Below are 18370 nucleotides of genomic sequence, written 5' to 3' on the forward strand. Positions count from 1 at the left end.
TTATTATTTTATATTTTTGTCATACATCTATGCTTTTTATTATTTTAAATCACTTAATATATAAATTTTAAATTTAAATATATAATATACTTTATGTGTTATATATGTGTGTGCTCAGTCACTCAGCTGTGTCTGACTCTTTGTGACTCCATAGACTGTAGCGTGCCAAGCTCTTCTGTCCATGGGATTCTTCAGGCAAGAGTACTGGAGTGGGTTGCCATTGTCTTCTCTAGGAGATCTTGTTGACCCAGGGGTGAAACCTGTGTCTCTTGTGTCTCCTGCATTGGCAGGTGGGTTCTTTACCACTATGCCACATGGGAAACCCATGTTATTTATAACCCATTTCAAAAATAATGAACTTCTGTATAACTTTACCTGTAATATGTATCTTATGCATAATAATACATTTAGGTCTGCTGCTGCTGCTAAGTCGCTTCAGTCGTGTCCAACTCTGTGCGACCCCATAGACGGCAGCCCACCACGCTCCCGCGTCCTTGCCTGGATTCTCCAGGCAAGAACACTGGAATGGATTTCTATTTCCTTCTCCAATGCATGAAAGTGAAAAGTGAAAGTGAAGTCGCTCAGTCGTGTCCAACTCTTAGCGACCCGATGGACTGAAGCGTACCAGGCTCCTCCGTCCATGGGATTTTCCAGGCAAAAGAGTACTGGAGTGGGCTGCCATTGCCTTCTCCGTACATTTAGGTCATTTTATGGTATAAATAAAATGGCTTCCCTCATAACTCAGTTAGTAAAGAATCTGCCTGCAATACAGGAGACCTGGGTTCAATTCCTGGGTCAGAAAGATCCCCTGGAGAAGGAAATGGCAACCTACTGCTCAGTCGTGTCCGGCTCTTTGTGGCCCTTTGGACTGTAGCCCCCACCAGGCTCCTCTGTTCGTGAGATTTTCCAGGCAAAAATATATCCCTGGGGACCTGTTAAATTTGGAAACTGCCAATAACCAAGCAAAGCGAATTAAGACGTGAGATACTCACTTCTTTGGGACCAGCAAGACTAAGAGACGATTGCAATAATCTGGGAAATAGTCAAAGAAAGTCCTTTTACATTTTTCAGCAAAATATCCCTCCATGGAATGTTCCCCCAGAAACACAGAAACAAAGTTCCCAGGGACCTGTAGCTTTAATCCTCTGTTGAGGAGTGATAAATACCAGGTATGTAAATTTCACTCCCATTGAGCATGACGGGGAACGGGAATAGGATACGCTGTCATTTCCAGGGTGATGTTGCACAGCTGAAGGAATTCTACAATTGAAATTACAGTCGTCTATCATCTGTAGAGTCAGGCTAATGAAATGAGAAGTTATTCCAGGTGGCCCTGCCCTAATCAGGTGTCAGGATCCACACCATTTGAAACGGCGGAAACGCAGCCTGGTTGGCTTCGAGGAAGCCAGTTGCCTGGTGGAAAAAAGATGCCATTTGGCAGGAATTGGCATGTGGCTTCTGAGTGGTGAAGGTATCGATGCTGTCAGTCTAATGAAATGAGAGAGTGTTCTAGGTGGACCTGACCTAATCAGCTGTCGGGGTCAGCGAGCGTTGAAATGACAGAAACACAGCCTGGTTGCCTTCGAGGAAGCAAAGTGGAAAGAGATCATTTGCCAGGGATTGGCAGGTGGCTTCTGGGTGATGAGGTTCTTAATGTTCCGATACAAGAAACTGAAATTCTTCCAACAATCACTGAGCTTGGAAGAGAGACCCACACCCCCAAGGAGAGACATCCCCCTTCCAGTCCTGGTTATTAGCTTGATCTCAAGCTTTTGAGCCCTTGAGGAGAAGACCCTGTTAGGAATATGTGCTTGGATTCCAACTGAGGGAAACTGGGAGATGACAGATGTCTGTTGTTTAGAAGCTTCTAGGTCTGAAGTCGTTTATTACACAGCCATACATGATGAACACATGCAGAATAAACATATGGACATTAAGTCATCACCAACCACAGAACACACTAAGATCATGGCATCTAGCCCCATCACTTCATGGCGAATAGATGGGGAAAAGTGGAAACACTGACAGGTTTTATTTTCTTGGGCTCCATAATCAGCAGACAGTGATTGCAGCCATGAAATTAAAACACATTTACTCCTCGGAAGAAAAGTTATGACCAACCTAGACAGCATATTAAAAAGCAAACACATCACTTTACAGACAAAGGTCTGTATTCAAAGCTATAGTCACGTATGGTTGTGAAAGTTGAACCGTAAAGAAGGTTGAACACTGAAGAATTGATACGTTCAAAATATCTTGAGAGTTCCTTGGACAGCAAGGAGATCAAACCAATCCATGTTAAAGGAAATCAACCCTGAATATTCATTGGAAGGACTGAAGCTGAAGCTTCAATACTCTGGCCACCTGATGTAAAGAGTCAAATCATTGGAAAAGACCCTGATGCTGGGAAAGATTGAGGGCAGGAGGAGAATGGGGCAACAGAGGATGCGATGGTTGGATGGCATCACCAACTTCATGAACATGAGTTTGAGCAAGCTTCAGGAGACGGTGAAGGTCAGGGAAGCCTGGCGTGCTGCAGTTCATGGGATCGCAGAGAGTTGGGCACGATTTAGCGACCAAACAACAACCAACCACAGGAAAGTGTGCCTCTCTACCCCATGCAGACAATGGTGTGCGTTCTGTGCTTAAATCTTATCGCTCTATTCATTTCCAAGGGCTGCTGTAAGCTGTTACCCCAAAGAGAACAGAAATGTATACCCTCACTGTTCTGGAGACCAGAAAGTCTGAAACCAACCAAGGCATGGGTGCATTTCGGTTCCTTCCGAGTGCTCCCAGGAAGGATCTGCTCCGGGTCTGTCAGCAGGCTTTCTGCGGTTTGCCGACAATCTCCAGTGTCCCTTTGAAACGAAGCAACAACCTATGGTCCTTGTCTCCCATGCCCTCCGCCTGCCTTCTGTCTGTAAAAAATAAACTTGAACTTCTGCTTTAGCTGAAGCAGAAGTTTAATCAGAGAAGTAAGAACATGGCAGAACCACACCAAATCAGTCAAGCAAGACTAAATTATAACAGTTGACTCATAAAGCATAGTCAAGTACCTTTAGTTCCTCCCGAAGGGCTGTAGTGAAGTTGGAAACAGCAACCCACTCCAGTGTTCTTGCCTGGAAAAATCCCATGGACAGAGGAGCCTGGTGGGCTACAGTCCATGGGGTCACAAAGAGTCGGACTCGACTTAACGACTGAGCACGCACGCGAGAGCTATAGAAGTTCTGAGCCACGTCCTGTGAGCTGCTTTGTAGATACTGACACCCCCTACCAGGGGGAGAAGTTAACAACTTCATGGCCAGGCTGTAGGCATGACATAAGCTGTCACAGATCTGAGTACTGGCCTCAAAGAATGGGAACAAACCGACCGTGCAATGGAAGATTAATTGTACCTAAAACAGCCAAGATGGTGCTGGTCAGACCACTGATGACCGACCTGAGGATGACTGGCAGAGCTGACTGTGCTGTTTCTACACATAGCCTCCATCCAACATCTGTCTGCCTACGTATCCATCTGTTCATCCATCTATTCATCTACTCATCTGTCCAAACATCCGTTGACTCATCCATCCACTCATCCAGCAATCCATCCATCCACCTCTCCATCCATCCATCCATCCACTTATCCAACAACGCATCCATTCATCCATCCATCCACTCAATTCATCCATCTATCCATCCATTCACCATCAATTCATCCACTATCCATCATCCATCCATCCATCATCCATGCATCATCCATCCATCCACCCATCCATCTAACCATCCATCCATATATCCATCCATCCATTTACCCATCTATCATCCATCATCCAACATCCATCTATCTATCCATCATCCATCCATCCATCCGTCTATCCATCATCCACCCATCTATCCATCCATCCATCCATCTATCCATCCATCCACCTCACCATCCATCATCCATCCATACATACATCATCCACTCCCCCATCCATGTAACCATCCATCCATCTATCCATCTATTCATCCATCCATTTATGCATCCACCATCCACCATCCACCCACCATCCATCCATCCATCTATCCATCCAGTCATCCACCCATTCATGCATTTATCCAACCATCCATCCATGCATCATCCATCCACCCATACATTCATCCATCCATCCATCATCCATCTATCCACCCATCTATCTATCCATCCATCTGTCCATCTACCCACCCATCCATCTGTCCATCTATCAACCTATCCATCTATCCATCCATCCAATCATTCACTCATGCATCCATCCATCCATCCATTCATCTATCCATCCATTCATCCATCCATCATATCCATCCATCCATCCACCCATCTATCCATCTATCCACCCATCCATCATCCACCCATCCATCCATCTATCCATCCATCCATCTATCCACCCGATCAGTCACTCATGCATCCAGCCATCCATTGGTCTGACTATCCATCCATCCACCTATGCATCTGTGTCCATTCACCTGTCCATGCATCCATCCACCTGGGAATCTGTATGTGCCCTCACTCACCCACCTCTCTGTCTGCCCATCAGGCCATGCCTCTGTCCATCCACCTCACAGATCCATGACTCTCGAGTCTGTTGTTGTTGTTTCACTCACTAAGTCACGTCCAACTCTTTGCAACCTCGAGGACGGTAGCCCCCCAGGCTTCTCTGTCCGTGGGATTCTCCAGGCAAGAATACTGGAGTGGGTTGCCATGCCCTCCTCCAGGGGATCTTCCTGACCCAGGGATCAAACCTGTGTCTCCTGCTTTGCAGGTGGACTCTTTACCACTGAGTCACCAGGAAATCTAAAGACTTCACTCAGAACCACTCCTTTCCACCAGATGGCGCATACACCTCCTTAATGAACTGGAGAGAGCTCCCTTAGATTGATCCTTTGGTCTGGTTTTGAAGCCAACATGTCTAAAAAATTATCCATCCTTAGCAAAGGCATCAGCCTGGTCATTTCCCATGAATGTTACCCAGTTTATGGAATCCGTCTGTCTTCTGCAACTCAGTATCTTGTTCATTCATGCTCAGTCTATTCGATCATTCTTTATTTAGTCCAGAACTTTTAATGCAATTTCTCGTGCCCTCTGCTGTTCAGTTGAAAGTGGTGTCTGACTCTTTGCGACCCCATGGACTACAGCACACCAGGCCTCCCTGTCCTTTACTGTCTCACAGAGCTTGCTCAAACTCTTGTCCATTGAGTCAGTAATGCCATCCAACCATCTCATCCTCTGTCGTCCCCTTCTCCTCCTGCCTTCAATCTTTCCCAGCATCAGGATCTTTTCCAATGAGTCGGCTCTTCGCATCAGGTGGCCAAAGGATTGGAGTTTCAGCTTCAGCATCAGTCCTTGCCATGAATATTCAGGACTGATTTCCTTTAGGATGGACTGGTTTGATCTCCCTGCTGTCCTAGGGCCTCTCAAGAGTCTTCTCCAGCACCACAGTTCGAAAGCATCCATTCTTCAGTGCTCAGCCTCCTTTGTGGTCCAGCTCTCACATCCGTACATGACTACTACGCAGCACAATAAAAAGTCACCCTGCGAATGGAAGACAGAGCAGACAATCCAGTCTCTGCTCTGCTGGTGCTGCGTGCACAAATTCGTCTGATTCTCCAAAGGAGGTTGGACAAATTCTATTACATGCCATTTTCAACGTGCCTGCATTCTCTTTGAGTCTGCCATCTCGAAGTTGGTAATTCGTCCTATGGAATGATTTCCCCACAGATACACAAAAGCGTATGTGTAAGCTGTATTCCATACGCTTGTGTGGCAGCTCCCCAAGGTGCCGCTAGTGGTAAAGAACGCACCTGTCGAAGCAGGAGATGCAAGTTCAATCCCTGGGTCGGAAAGATCCCCTGGAGGAGGGTAACCCACTCCGGTATTCTTGCCTGGAGAATCCCACGGACAGAGGAGCCTGGCGGGGCTACAGTCCATGCGGTTGCAAAGAGTCAGATGCAAATGGGGTTGCAAAGAGTCAGACACAACTGACAGACCAAGCATGCACGCATCCTCAAAGTTGAAACTCAATCGTAGAGGCAAAAAGAGACCTGTCTTTGATTCAGGTTAACTCTTCACTACACACAAGCAAGAGGCTTCCCTGGTGGCTCAGTTGGAAAAGAATCTGCCTGCCAACCCAGGCAATCCCTGAGTGGGGAAGATCCCCTGGAGGAGGGCATGGCAACCCACTCCAGTACTCTTGCTTGGAAAACCCCATGAACAGAGGAGCCTGGCGGGCTACAGTCCATGGAATCGCAAATAGACAGACGTGACCGTATGACTGAGCATGCGCGCGCACACACAGTCCCTGTAGGTGTAAAAGGGTGTGTGAAGTGAAGGCTCTGGCTGCAGGAGACCTGAAACTGTAGACAGCCCTCGGGCACACACAGGATGCCGAGTAAGCTCTTACAGTAACGGCTATGCTGAGTCAGGCTCGGATGTCCTCACCCACCCACGCGCTCACGGGAAGACCTTACGCTGCAGATCTGTGACATCCCCCACTGTTGTCATGACTCGGCGTTCCCAGGTGGCTCCACACCAGGATCGGCAGTGTAGGGTGGGGTGAGGGGGGTGGATAGCGGCTGCCGGGTCGAAGGAGCCGAGAGGAGGGTGAGGATGGGATGAAGGACTCACAGCTTGATCAGGGGTGTCTGGTTGGATTACGGGGGTAAGAGTGCGCCTGAGGTCCCAGGCTCTGGCCACCGGGTGAGGTCAATGACATGAGCTGAGGGGGAAACCCACAGGGGAAGGGACACTCTGGAGTAGGAAGGAGGCAAGAGGGTCCAGTTGGGTTGAGTTAGTTCCGAGACACCTGCAGCTTTAATGGAGCTGTCCCATAATGTAAGGAGTCCAGAGTGAGCCTACATCAGAAAAAGGTCATGATATAGGAGAAGCTTCCCCAGGACAGGAGAAAAACTGGGCACAATCCATTAGTCCACATGTCTGTCCCTCAATTCATCCATCTGTCCATTGATTCATCCACCAGTTCATTTATCCATCTATCCACCAACTCAGTTATCCATCATCCACCAATTCAGTTATTCATTATCCACCCATCCATCCATCCATCCACCAACTCAGTTATCCATCTATCCACTAGTTCAATTATCCATCCACCCATCCATCCATCCACCAATTCAATTATCCATCCATCCATCCACCAATTCAGTTATCCATATATTCACCAATTCAATTATCCATCATCCCCCCATTCACCCATCCATCCATCCATCCACCAATTTAATTATCCATCATCCACCCATCCACCCCTCCATCCATCCATCCACTAACTCAGTTATCCATCCATCCATCCACCAATTCGATTATCCATCATCCATCCATCCATCCATCCACCCATCCATCCATCTACCAATTCAATTATCCATCATCCACCCACCAATTCAGTTATCCACCCACCCATCCATCCATCCATCCATCAATTCAATTATCCATCCACCCATCCATCCATCCATCCACCAATTCAATTACCCATTCCTAAATTCATCCATCCAACCGCCAGTTCAATTATCCATCCACCCATCCACCAGTTCAATTATCCATCCATCCATTCATGCCAGCATCAATGTGTCACAATATGCATGGAATATTGTTCACCAGGGAAGCTCCCCTGAACCTCAGCATCCAATATTTATTGATACTCAAACACATACTAGCCACGTGTCTGTTCTTTGGTCTCCAGCCCCTCCCAGAAGTTCAGGAAGCTAACATTTGCAGTCTCTGTCTTCCCCTGGAGTTTGGATCTGACATGGTGTGTCCCAGAGTCCCCATCATAAATTGCATTATCAAAGGGTCCAGTTACTAACTCCCCCAAGCAGACAAAGGCACGCCTCTGAGAAGGAGACTCCAGGGGCCTGGAGGCAAAGACGGACCTGTCCTTGTTGTTGTCCAGTCGCTCAAACTCATGTCCATCGAGTCGGTGATGCCATCCAACCATCTCATCCTCTGTCATCCCCCTTTCCTCCTGCCCTCAATCTTTCCCAACACCAGGGCCTTTTTCACTGAGTCAGCTCTTTGCATCAGGTGGCCAAAGGATTGGAGCTTTGGACCTGTCTTTGAGTCAGGTCAAGTCTTCACTGCATACAAGCCAGGGGCTTCCCTGGTAGCTCAACAATAAAGAATCCACCTGCCAATGCAACACACTCGGGTTCGATCCCTGGGCGGGGAAGATCCCCTGGAGAAGGGAATGGCAACCCATTCCTGTATTCTTGCCTGAAGAATCCCATGGACAGAGGAGCCTGGCGGGCTACCATCCACAGGGTCACCGCGATTGGGACACGACTGAGCAGCTGAACAACAACAGCATCTTCACTACACACAAGCAAAGCACAGAGGAGCTACGATTTACAGCGGGGCTTTGAAGGAAGATGACAAAGGCTGATAGCCTGCGGAGGGGAAGGCGGAGTCCCCGTAGGAGAACAGGACGAGAGCTTCAAAGGCGGGAGGGACCACAGGGCTCGTTGAAGGAAGCTGAGGTGAACCTGGCCTCCTGCTGCAAACAGGGTTCCTCTGCACGGAGCCCAGGCGGCAGTAGCCCAAGGTCCTTATGAGGACTTTCCCTGGGGGCCAGGAGCTCAGAGCCCTCCGGTGGAGATCCCCCGGAGAACAAGATCCTGGCCGATTGACACGAAGCCAAACCATACCCCTGCCGGCAGCTTCCAGGTGGAGGCTGTGGTTAGAGCTCGCTGCGATAAGTCCACCTTCATCTCATACTTCCCTTCGCCTATGTGGCCCATCACAAGATTGTAGACAGACACACACGGTGTTTCCTGGAGCAGGAGGTCGCTTTAGCAAGGGCCCTCCCCGCTCCAGGCATTCAAAGCTGAGCTGTATTTTCAGGGTGCTTGTTGCTGCTTTGCAGACGTGAGTCAAGTGTCTTCAGGCTTTGCAGTCTCCTCCATCATTTCTCAGAAGCTCCTCGCATCTCCACAGTCTTTCTACTCCAGATCTACACAGTGAGCCCCGGAATCATCATGTTTTCCATATCTATTTGTATTGGAGTGTTGTTGATTTCAGGTCAGTTCAGTCGCTCAGTCGTGTCCAACTCTTTGCGACCCCATGACTGTGGTACACCAGGCCTCCCTGTTCATCACTAACTCCTGGAGCCTACTCAAACTCATGTCCATCGAGTCGGTGATGCCATCCAACCATCTCATCCTCTGTCGTCCCCTTCTCCTCCCGCCCTCAATCTTTCCCAGCATCAGGGTCTTTTCCAAAGAGTCAGTTCTTCCCATCAGGTGGCCAAAGTATTGGATCTTCAATGTCAGCATCAGTCCTTCCAATGAATATTCAAGACTGACTTCCTTTCGTATGGACTGGTTGGATCTCCTTGCAGTCCAAGGGACTCTCAAGAGTCTTCTCCAACATCACAGTTCAAAGCCATCAATTCTTCAGGGCTCAGCTTTCTTTGTAGTCCAACTCTCACATCCATACATGACCACTGGGAAAACTATAGCTTTGACTAGATGGACCTTTGTTGGCAAAGTAATGTCTCTGCTTTTTAATATGCTGTCGAAGTTGGTCATAACTTGTCTTCCAAGGAGCAAGTGTCTGTTAATGTCATGGGTGCAGTCACCATCTGCAGTGACTTTGGAGTCCAAGAAAAAGTTTTTGTCCAAGTTTGGAGTCCAAGAAAAAAACAGTTTTTTCTCACTGTTTCCATTGTTTCCCCATCTATTTGCCATGAAGTGATGGGACCGGATGCCATGATCTTCATTTTTTTAATGTTGAGTTTCAAGCCAGCTTTTTCACTCTACTCTTTCACTTTCATCAAAAGGCTCTTTAGTTTTTCTTCGCTTTCTGTCATAAGGGTGGTGTCATTTGCATATCTGAGGTTATCAATATTTCTCCCGGCAAACTTGATTCCAGCTTGTGCTTCCTGCAGCCCAGCATTTCTCATGATGTACTCTGCATAGAAGTTAAATAAGCAGGGTGACAATATATAGCCTTGACATACTCCTTTCCCGATTTGGAATCAGTCCATTGTTCCGTGTCGGATTCTAACTGTTGCTTCTTGACCTGCATACAGATTTCTCAGGAGGCAGGTCAGGTGGTCTGGTATTCCCAGCTCCTTAAGAATTTGATTCACAATATTGTTAATTCCTGTTGTACAGCAAAGCGATTTGGCTATACGTATTATGTGCATTCTCTTCTTAATATTCTTTTCCATTGAGGTTTATCATAAGATCTTTTTTAATTGGAGGAGAATCACTTTATGATGTTGTGTTAGTTTCTGCTGAACAGCAATGTGAATCACCTATACATATGCTCATGTCTCCTCCCTCTTGACCCTCCCCCCACCCACCTCTCTAGGTCATCAAGAGCATCAAGCTGAGCTCCCTGTGCTATAGAGCAGCTTCTCACCAGCTGTCTGTTTCACACACGGTCGTGTACATGCGTCGGATCTTCTCAGATGTCTCAGTGGGTAAAGGACCCGCCTGCCAACGCAGGAGACATAAGAGACGCCGATTCGATCCCTGGGTGGGGAAGATCCCCTGGAGGAGGGCATGGCCACCCACTCCAGTGTTCTTGCCTGGAGAAACCCCCTTTGATACAGGAGCCTGGGGGGCTCCATAGGGCCTCAAAGCATTGGACACGACTCAGCACGCACACACACGTGTAGGTGTCAACGCCACTCTCTCCGTTTTTCCTGCCTTCTCCTCCACCCGCTGTGTCCACAACGACTTCATCGTGCTCCAGTCACTCAGTCATGTCCGACTCTTTTTCTTGCCTTGAGAAAATCCCCACAAGAAAGTCTTCCTATTTAATAAATGACACCAGCCCGAGCTCTCCCTTTCTCCTTCCTGAAAGGAAAGCTGAGATGTGTACGGTTCTCTTGGAGTCTTTCTGCCCGCCTCCCTTTCTCTCCCGCCGATGGTACGACACGTTCGTCATCTCTGATTTTGGGGTTTGCAGACACAGACCCTTGAGGGCTGGTGCGAGGCAAACAGAAGCCACCCCAAGTCCCTGGAAATTGTCCAGGGGCTGATTGGACAAGGAGGGGTGACCTGTGTCCAGCCCTTGATGGTGAGCTTGCAAGAATTAAAAAGGTTCTGTGAGAAAGGACCCAGGGTACCACTCTGGGCTGTTTAAGGTTGCTAAGCAACTGGGGATCGGGGAGGACATTTCACTGACAGCACAGCCTGTGCTACAGATTCTGGGAATTCATTAGATGTTGGTCTGTGAGTGGTGTTATAGATGTGGTGTGAAGGATGCAGAGGGTTTGGCTTATTTCTTTTGTGAGAAGTAGACAGTGAGATGTTGTGAGGATCAGAGAGAGGCTTTGGAACAGGAGAGAAAGATACAAAACCAAGATAAACAAGAGTTCTTCCCTTCGAAGAAATGATGTCTTTGGGTCTCTCACCTGAATCCATGCATGTGGCGTGCATTCTCAGTCACTCAGTTGTGTCCGACTCTTTTGCGACCCCATGGACTGTAGCCCACCAGGCTCCTCTGTCCATGGGATTCTCCAAGCAAGAAGACTGGAGTGGGCTGCCATTTCCTCCTCCAGGGGATCTTCCTGGCCCAGGGATCGAACCTGCGTCTCTTCTGTCTCCTGCATTGGCAGGCGGATTCTTTACCACAGTCCCACCTGGGAATCTCTGTGCAGGCGTCTGAGCTCACTGAAGTCATTTGTTCCGTGCGCACCTCAGTAATCTGGGGCCAGTATCCTGTTTTTCCCCTACATCCTCTCAGGGTGCTCTGTTGGGAGCGGCCACGGTGGCTGAGGACTGTGTCGGGGCGGGGGTGGTGTGTGCATTCCGTTTATTTCAGTCCTGAGTTCCCTCAGGACTCATGGCCAGGTGACAGTAGGGGCTGAATGGCTGCAATCGTCTTTGTTTTGTGACACGGAAGTCAATATTTCTCATTCACAGTTGCAAGGACTGAGAATCCCAGTGCCAAGTGAAATGAACTAGGGTCTGAGAATTCACAGCACTGGCCGCCTTTGTCCTCTTTATCCATTCATCATGCACACATACATCCATTCAGCCACCCACCATCTACCTACCCATAAACCTTCTATCTGTCATCTATCCATCCTCCCACCCAGTCATCCGGCCACCCACACACCCATCCATCCACTCATCCATCCATCCATCATCCACACACCCATCCATCCACTCATCCATCCATCCATCATCCATCGATCCATCCATCCACTCATCCATCCATCCATCCACCCATCCATCCATCAACGTACCCAGCCACTCGTCCATCCACTCACCCATCCATCCATCCATCAACCTACCATCCATCCACCCACTCATCTATCCATCCACCCATCCATCTACCCACCCATCCATCCATCATCCATCCATCCACTTATCCATCCATCCATCAACCTGCCCACCCAACCATCTGTCCACTCATCCATCCATCCATCCACCCACTCATCTATCCATCCACCCATCCATCTATCCACTCATCCATCCATCCACCCATCCATCCATCATCCATCCATCCACTTATCCATCCATCCATCAACCTACCCACCCAACCATCCACCCACTCATCCATCCATCCACCCATCCATCCACTCACCCATCCATCCGTCCATCCATCACCCTTCTCAAACTCTCCTTCTCCACACATCTCATCCTCAGTTGCGAGAATTGCCACTTTGGACAAAATTCTCTTGATCAAGGGACCACCAGTCTCTGCACTTCATGTTTCATGAACTTCACCTCGTGCGTCCCATCCTTGTTTAAAACGATACTGCTTGGTTCCTTGTGCATTTTTGCAACAAGTTTCGCTCTTCTCAAAGATCGCATGCCACGAGCATCGCTCTGCTGATCAGTGAATTTGGGGCTGCTAGTTTTACAGCTTCCCCAAGGACGTATGATCAGCAAACCCAGGGAAACCCTCACCAGTTTTTGCTGGCATTTCCCTCCCCGCAAGACAGTAGCTAGCTTTGCAGCCCATCTCAATCACCCAGCCTGGCTCACAGGTAAACTTGCTGCTTCCTACAGCGAGGGGCTGGGTGGGGCCGGCTCTTCACTTCCTGCCTTCTCTTGGATCCCTTTTTGACCTCTTTGCTCACCAGGCATCTTGCAGCTGCTGTGACAATGGCCGACATGCGGAATTGCAGGGATATTTAGGGGCTGGATAGGGCTTCCCTGGTGGCTCAGATGTTAAAGAGTCTACTCACAATGCAGGGTTCGAGCCCTGAGTCAGGAAGATCCCCTGGAGGAGGAAATGCAACCCACTCCAGTATCCTTGCCTGCAGAATCCCATGGACAGAGGAGCCTGGCGGGCTACCGTCCTTGGGGTCGCAAAGAGTCAGACACGACTGAGAGACTCACACTTTCACTTTTCACTTTAGAGCTGGAATCAGTGTTTAGGGTGCCATGGGGCCCTTCTCCCTCTGTGCAGAGGGTTTCAGCACCCATCGTGGCCAGGGCCCTCACATCTGGGTCTTTCCGTAAATGAACCAGTTCCCTAGCATTCACTGTGCCTCTCTGCAGATGCAGAGATGCACACAAGCTTTACGGTTCTTTGTTTTGCACGTGGAAAGCAGTTCGGGTAAGATCAGCCCGCGACAGTACCTGCTGGGATGTGTTGCTTGGAAAAGGCCCCTCTGGTTCCACGTTGGAACTGTTTATTGGATTTGCTCTCTGTTGCGTCTGTTACTATAATCACACACAATGGCCCACCTCAGAGAACCTTGCCCCTCTGCCTGGGGCACAAAATAAAGCACTTTGTTCCGAACCCCATCCACCTGTGGATGGCACGAGGGAAGAAATGAACACATCCCCCTGCCCGAGGCATGCCGTTCCAGGACACGTTTGCCAGACGGACGCCCTCCCTACTTTGTCTCCTCATCTCCCTGCCCCTCCAGACTCGGTTCTGAGCTGTCGCAAGCCAGGAAATCTTGACAAGAAGGAAGAAGGGAGGGGGTCCCTCTCTCTGAGCCGTTCTGTCTTCGCCTTGATGAGAGGAGATTGGATGTGGGGTGGGCCAAGACCTGCCCCAGAGGAAAACCCTGAAACCACACAGAGGTGGGTGTCGTCTGCGGGTGGGCCCACAACCCCCAGGTTGTCCCCACCACAAAGCAAGCCATGCTCCCACGGAGAGTCTGGGGGTAGCCTTGGGGCTCCCTTCTCTCTGTGGCTGAGCCCTGGGGCCTGAAGACTTACGCCACCCTTGTGACTGAAGTGAAAACACTCTCTGCAGAGGTTAATTCATGCAATAATCCAGGTGAGGTTCCTTCTGGAGAACGATGGCCCTAAACCCAAGGACAGGGTCCTTATAAGACACAGAAGAGGAGACACATGGACACAGAGGAGAAGCCACGTGGAGACACAGGCAGAGATGGGAGGGAGGCAGCCACCAGCCCAGGGACGGATGCCCGGAGCCCCCAGAAGCTGGAAGAGGTGGGAAGGACCCTCCCTTGGGGCCTTTGGATGGAGCTCAGCCCTGGGACCCCTTGACCTCACACGTGTGGTTTCCAGGACTCGGGGATGATAGATTCCAATTATTTTAATATGTCCAGCTTATGGTCATTTGTAGCAGCTGGTTGCGCTTCCCAGGTGGCTCTAGAGGTGAAGAACCTATGTGCCAATGCAGGAGAGAAAAGAGATGTGGGTTTGATCCCTGGGTCTGAAAGATCCCCTGGAGGAGGGCATGGCAACCCACTCCAGTGTTGCTGCCTGGAGAATCCCATGGACAGAGGAGCCTGGTAGGCTGCATGGGGTCGCAAAGAGTCAGACACGACTGAAGTGACTTAGCACAGACACACCCCCCCCCCCAGAGACCACCACAGTGGTATTATTTAAGACATGCAAGATTTCGAGTCTTTGGGGGGTGGAGAGAAATCGGGGTTCTGGACACCCTGGGCCAGGAGACCCAGAGGACAGAGACAGAGCTGGCAGCAGAGGGTTTGTTCTCGGGGGGCTGCGTCCTTGGCCAGGAGCCTGCACACCTCTGTATGGCCCAGCCATGTTGAGCTGGGTTCTCGAGCGTCTCAAGGAGCGCAGGGCTTGCTTTCAGTTACAGGATCAGCGTTGCCAGGACAGAAACCGTCATGAGGAACTCACGCTGAGGGGCTTTCGAATCTGAAACCACGGTGAGCCAAGTGCAGGTTACTGATTTGGTACCATTTGTCAGTTTCGCTTTTTGTTTTTGCTTGCGGACAACCATCTCCAGGGTCTCGTCGGTTTTGTATGCAGCCAGCCACGTTCTGCTTGCCAGGATCATACAGGTGACACAGGGACCCTATTTCCACGTCACACATCCCATCTGTTCCCTGGGCTCTGGGCTCTTGGTTGGTGGGCAGCAGGGACCCAGCAGGAGACTCAAAAGCCCTGGGGCAGTTGACACTCTCAAGGACAGAGTCTGTCTGATTCTTTTTTAATGTCGGTGAAATCCACATAGCATTCAATGAATCATTTCAAAATTCACAGTGTTGTGTAACTGTCGTCTTTACCGAGGTTTCGAACGTCTCCATCCCCCCACAAAGACACACCACCCAATAAGTTATCCCCCTTCCCCCAGGTCACTGCCACCACAAACCCACTTCCCCCTCTGTGGATCTGCCTGTTCTGGACGTTTCCTACAGGTGGAATCACACACTGTGCGTCCTGATGTGTCTGCTTGTCTCACTGAGCAGTGTGTGTTCAGGGTCCGGCCACACTGCAGCCTGTGTCAGAGCCTCACTCCTTTTCATGGCTGCGTAATATTCCACTGAGTGGATGGACCCCGTGCTGTTTATCCATCATCCATCCATCCATCTATCCTTTAATTCACCTACTTATCCATCACCCACATAACCATCCATCCATCCACCCACCCACCCGCCCATCATCCATCCACCCACCCTCCCATCCATCATCCATTCATCCTCCATCCATCCACTCATCCATCCATCATCCATCCTTCATCCACTTATCAATCATCCATCCTTTATCCATCCACCCACCCATCCATCCAACCATCCATCATCCATCCATCATCCACTTATCAATCATCCATCCTTTATCCATCCACCCACCAATCCACCCATCCATCCATCCACCCATCCCTCATCCATTTATCAACCATCCATCCATGCATGGACACCGGTTGTTTCCAGCTTTGGGCTGTTGTAACTCATGCCACTTGAACAATGCAGACTCATCTCCTCCTGGGTCCCACTTAGTGGGACCAAGAGCCCTTTCTGATCCCCTTGACTCTCTTAGCACTCATACACTGAGACCTCACAGCCTGGCCTCGTGCCAGGGCTATGGGGAACTGAAACCTTCCCCCTGAGCCTCCTGTACCCATGACCTTGTTTTTCCTCTTGAGGTTTTGTCAGTGCCAGCCTCTCAAGAGAAACCGCCAGACCTGATGGAGAGCGCTGATAGGTGAGCTGAAGGGTGTGTCCCTTCCTCTTCCCGTGTGTTCACCTGATTCTCCGTACCAAGTGGTCCACCCAGGGCTGCACAGGAACCCGGAGGCCGTGGTACAGGGACCCGCCTTTCTGAGAGGCCAGTTGTGGTTCCTGCAAAACTAGCGGCTGGCTTCATTGCCTCTTGGGGCCCACTTTGCTCTGAAAGCTGTGATGGAAACCAAAGTGCAGGCTCAGGACCATGACCTAGACCATTCAGCCACTTATCCATCAACCCATCCATCCATTCATCCAAACATCCATCTACTCATCCATCCATCCATCATCCATCCATCACCATCATCCATTCTTCATCCATCATCCATCCATCCATCATCCATCCATCACCCATCACCCATTCTTCATCCATCGTCCATTCTTCATCCATCATCCATCATCCATCCATCATCCATCTTCCACCCATCATCCATTCTTCATCCATCATCCATCCATCCATCATCCATCATCCATCCAAACATCCATCTACTCATCCATCCATCCTCTCATCAATTCATCCATCCATCTATCATCCATCCATCATCTATCATCCATCCATCATCCATCATCCATCATCCATCTTCCACCCATCATCCATCCATGCATGCATGCATCCATCCATCATCCATCCATCCATCATCCATCCATCCATTCATCCATCATCCATCCATCATCCATCTACTCATCCATCCATCCTCTCATCAATTCATCCATCCATCCATCATCCATCCATCATCCACCATCCATCCATCATCCATCATCCATCTTCCACCCATCATCGATCCATCCATCATCCATTCATCCATCCATCCATCATCCATCCATCATCCATCATCCATCCAAACATCCATCATCCATCCATACATCCATCATCCATCCATACATCCATCATCCATCCATACATCTATCATCCATCCATCCATCATCCATCTGTCATCCACCATCACCCATCCATCCATTCATCCATCATCCATCCATAATCCATCCATCCATTCATCCATCTGTCATCCACTATCATCCATCCATCCATTCATCCATCATCCATCCATCATCCATCCATCCATCATCCATCTATCCATCGTTCATGCATCCATCCATCCACCCATGGGTCTGGTCTCCGTGGGGAGGAAGAGGAAATGTGGGCAACTGGATTTCCCCTCCACAGGCTCACCCCAGATGTCATCAGCATCCACCCAGGGGTGTGGCCTGACCCTGCTCAGTAGCAGATCAGGCTTCTCTTACCTTCTACTTTCACATTTGCTAGAGCCGGGACCCCTGAGAGCCAGGATGGAGAGTAGACCCCCCAGCTGCTGGAAAGACACCAAGTGGACAAATTTTGCCGTTTGCATGAGAGTGGAGCTGGGTTGGCTGCCAGATTGCCATCTTGTCATCCGAAAGTGCTTTTCAACAACTAAATAATCTCATACCACGTGGAGAATGGACGTGTCCCTCCCCACTGTAACTGGGCAGGTGCCTACGAGGCCTTCCCAGGACAGACCTGCCCTGCAGTGTCCCCAGCCTGCCTTCTAGTTTGTAGCAAAGCTTTGACCCCAGGCCTCCCTGAGTTCCAAAGAATACATTCAATCAGAGAACCAAGAAAACACAGGAACAAAGAAAAGCAATCAAGCAAGACAAAATAAAAATCGACATGCTTCCCCGGTGGCTCAGATGGTAAAGAATCTGCCTTCAACGCAGAAGATTGAGGTTCAGTCCCTGGGTCCAGGACATCCCTTGGAGAAGGGAATGGCAACCCACTCCAGTATTCTGGCCTGGAGAATCCCATGGACAGAGGAGCCTGGTGGGCTAAAGTCCATGGAGTCACAAAGAGTTGGACATGACTAGATACATAGATAGAAAGAAGAAGTTAGTTGCTAAGTCATGTCCAACTCTTTGAGATCCAGTGGAGTGTAACCCACCAGGCTCCTCTGTCCATGGGATTCTCCAGGCCAGAATACTGAAGAGGGTTGCCATGCCCTCCTCTAGGGGATCTTCCCAACAGG

This window comes from Bos indicus, chromosome X (assembly GCF_029378745.1).
Source record: "Bos indicus isolate NIAB-ARS_2022 breed Sahiwal x Tharparkar chromosome X, NIAB-ARS_B.indTharparkar_mat_pri_1.0, whole genome shotgun sequence".
NCBI lineage: Eukaryota > Metazoa > Chordata > Mammalia > Artiodactyla > Bovidae > Bos > Bos indicus.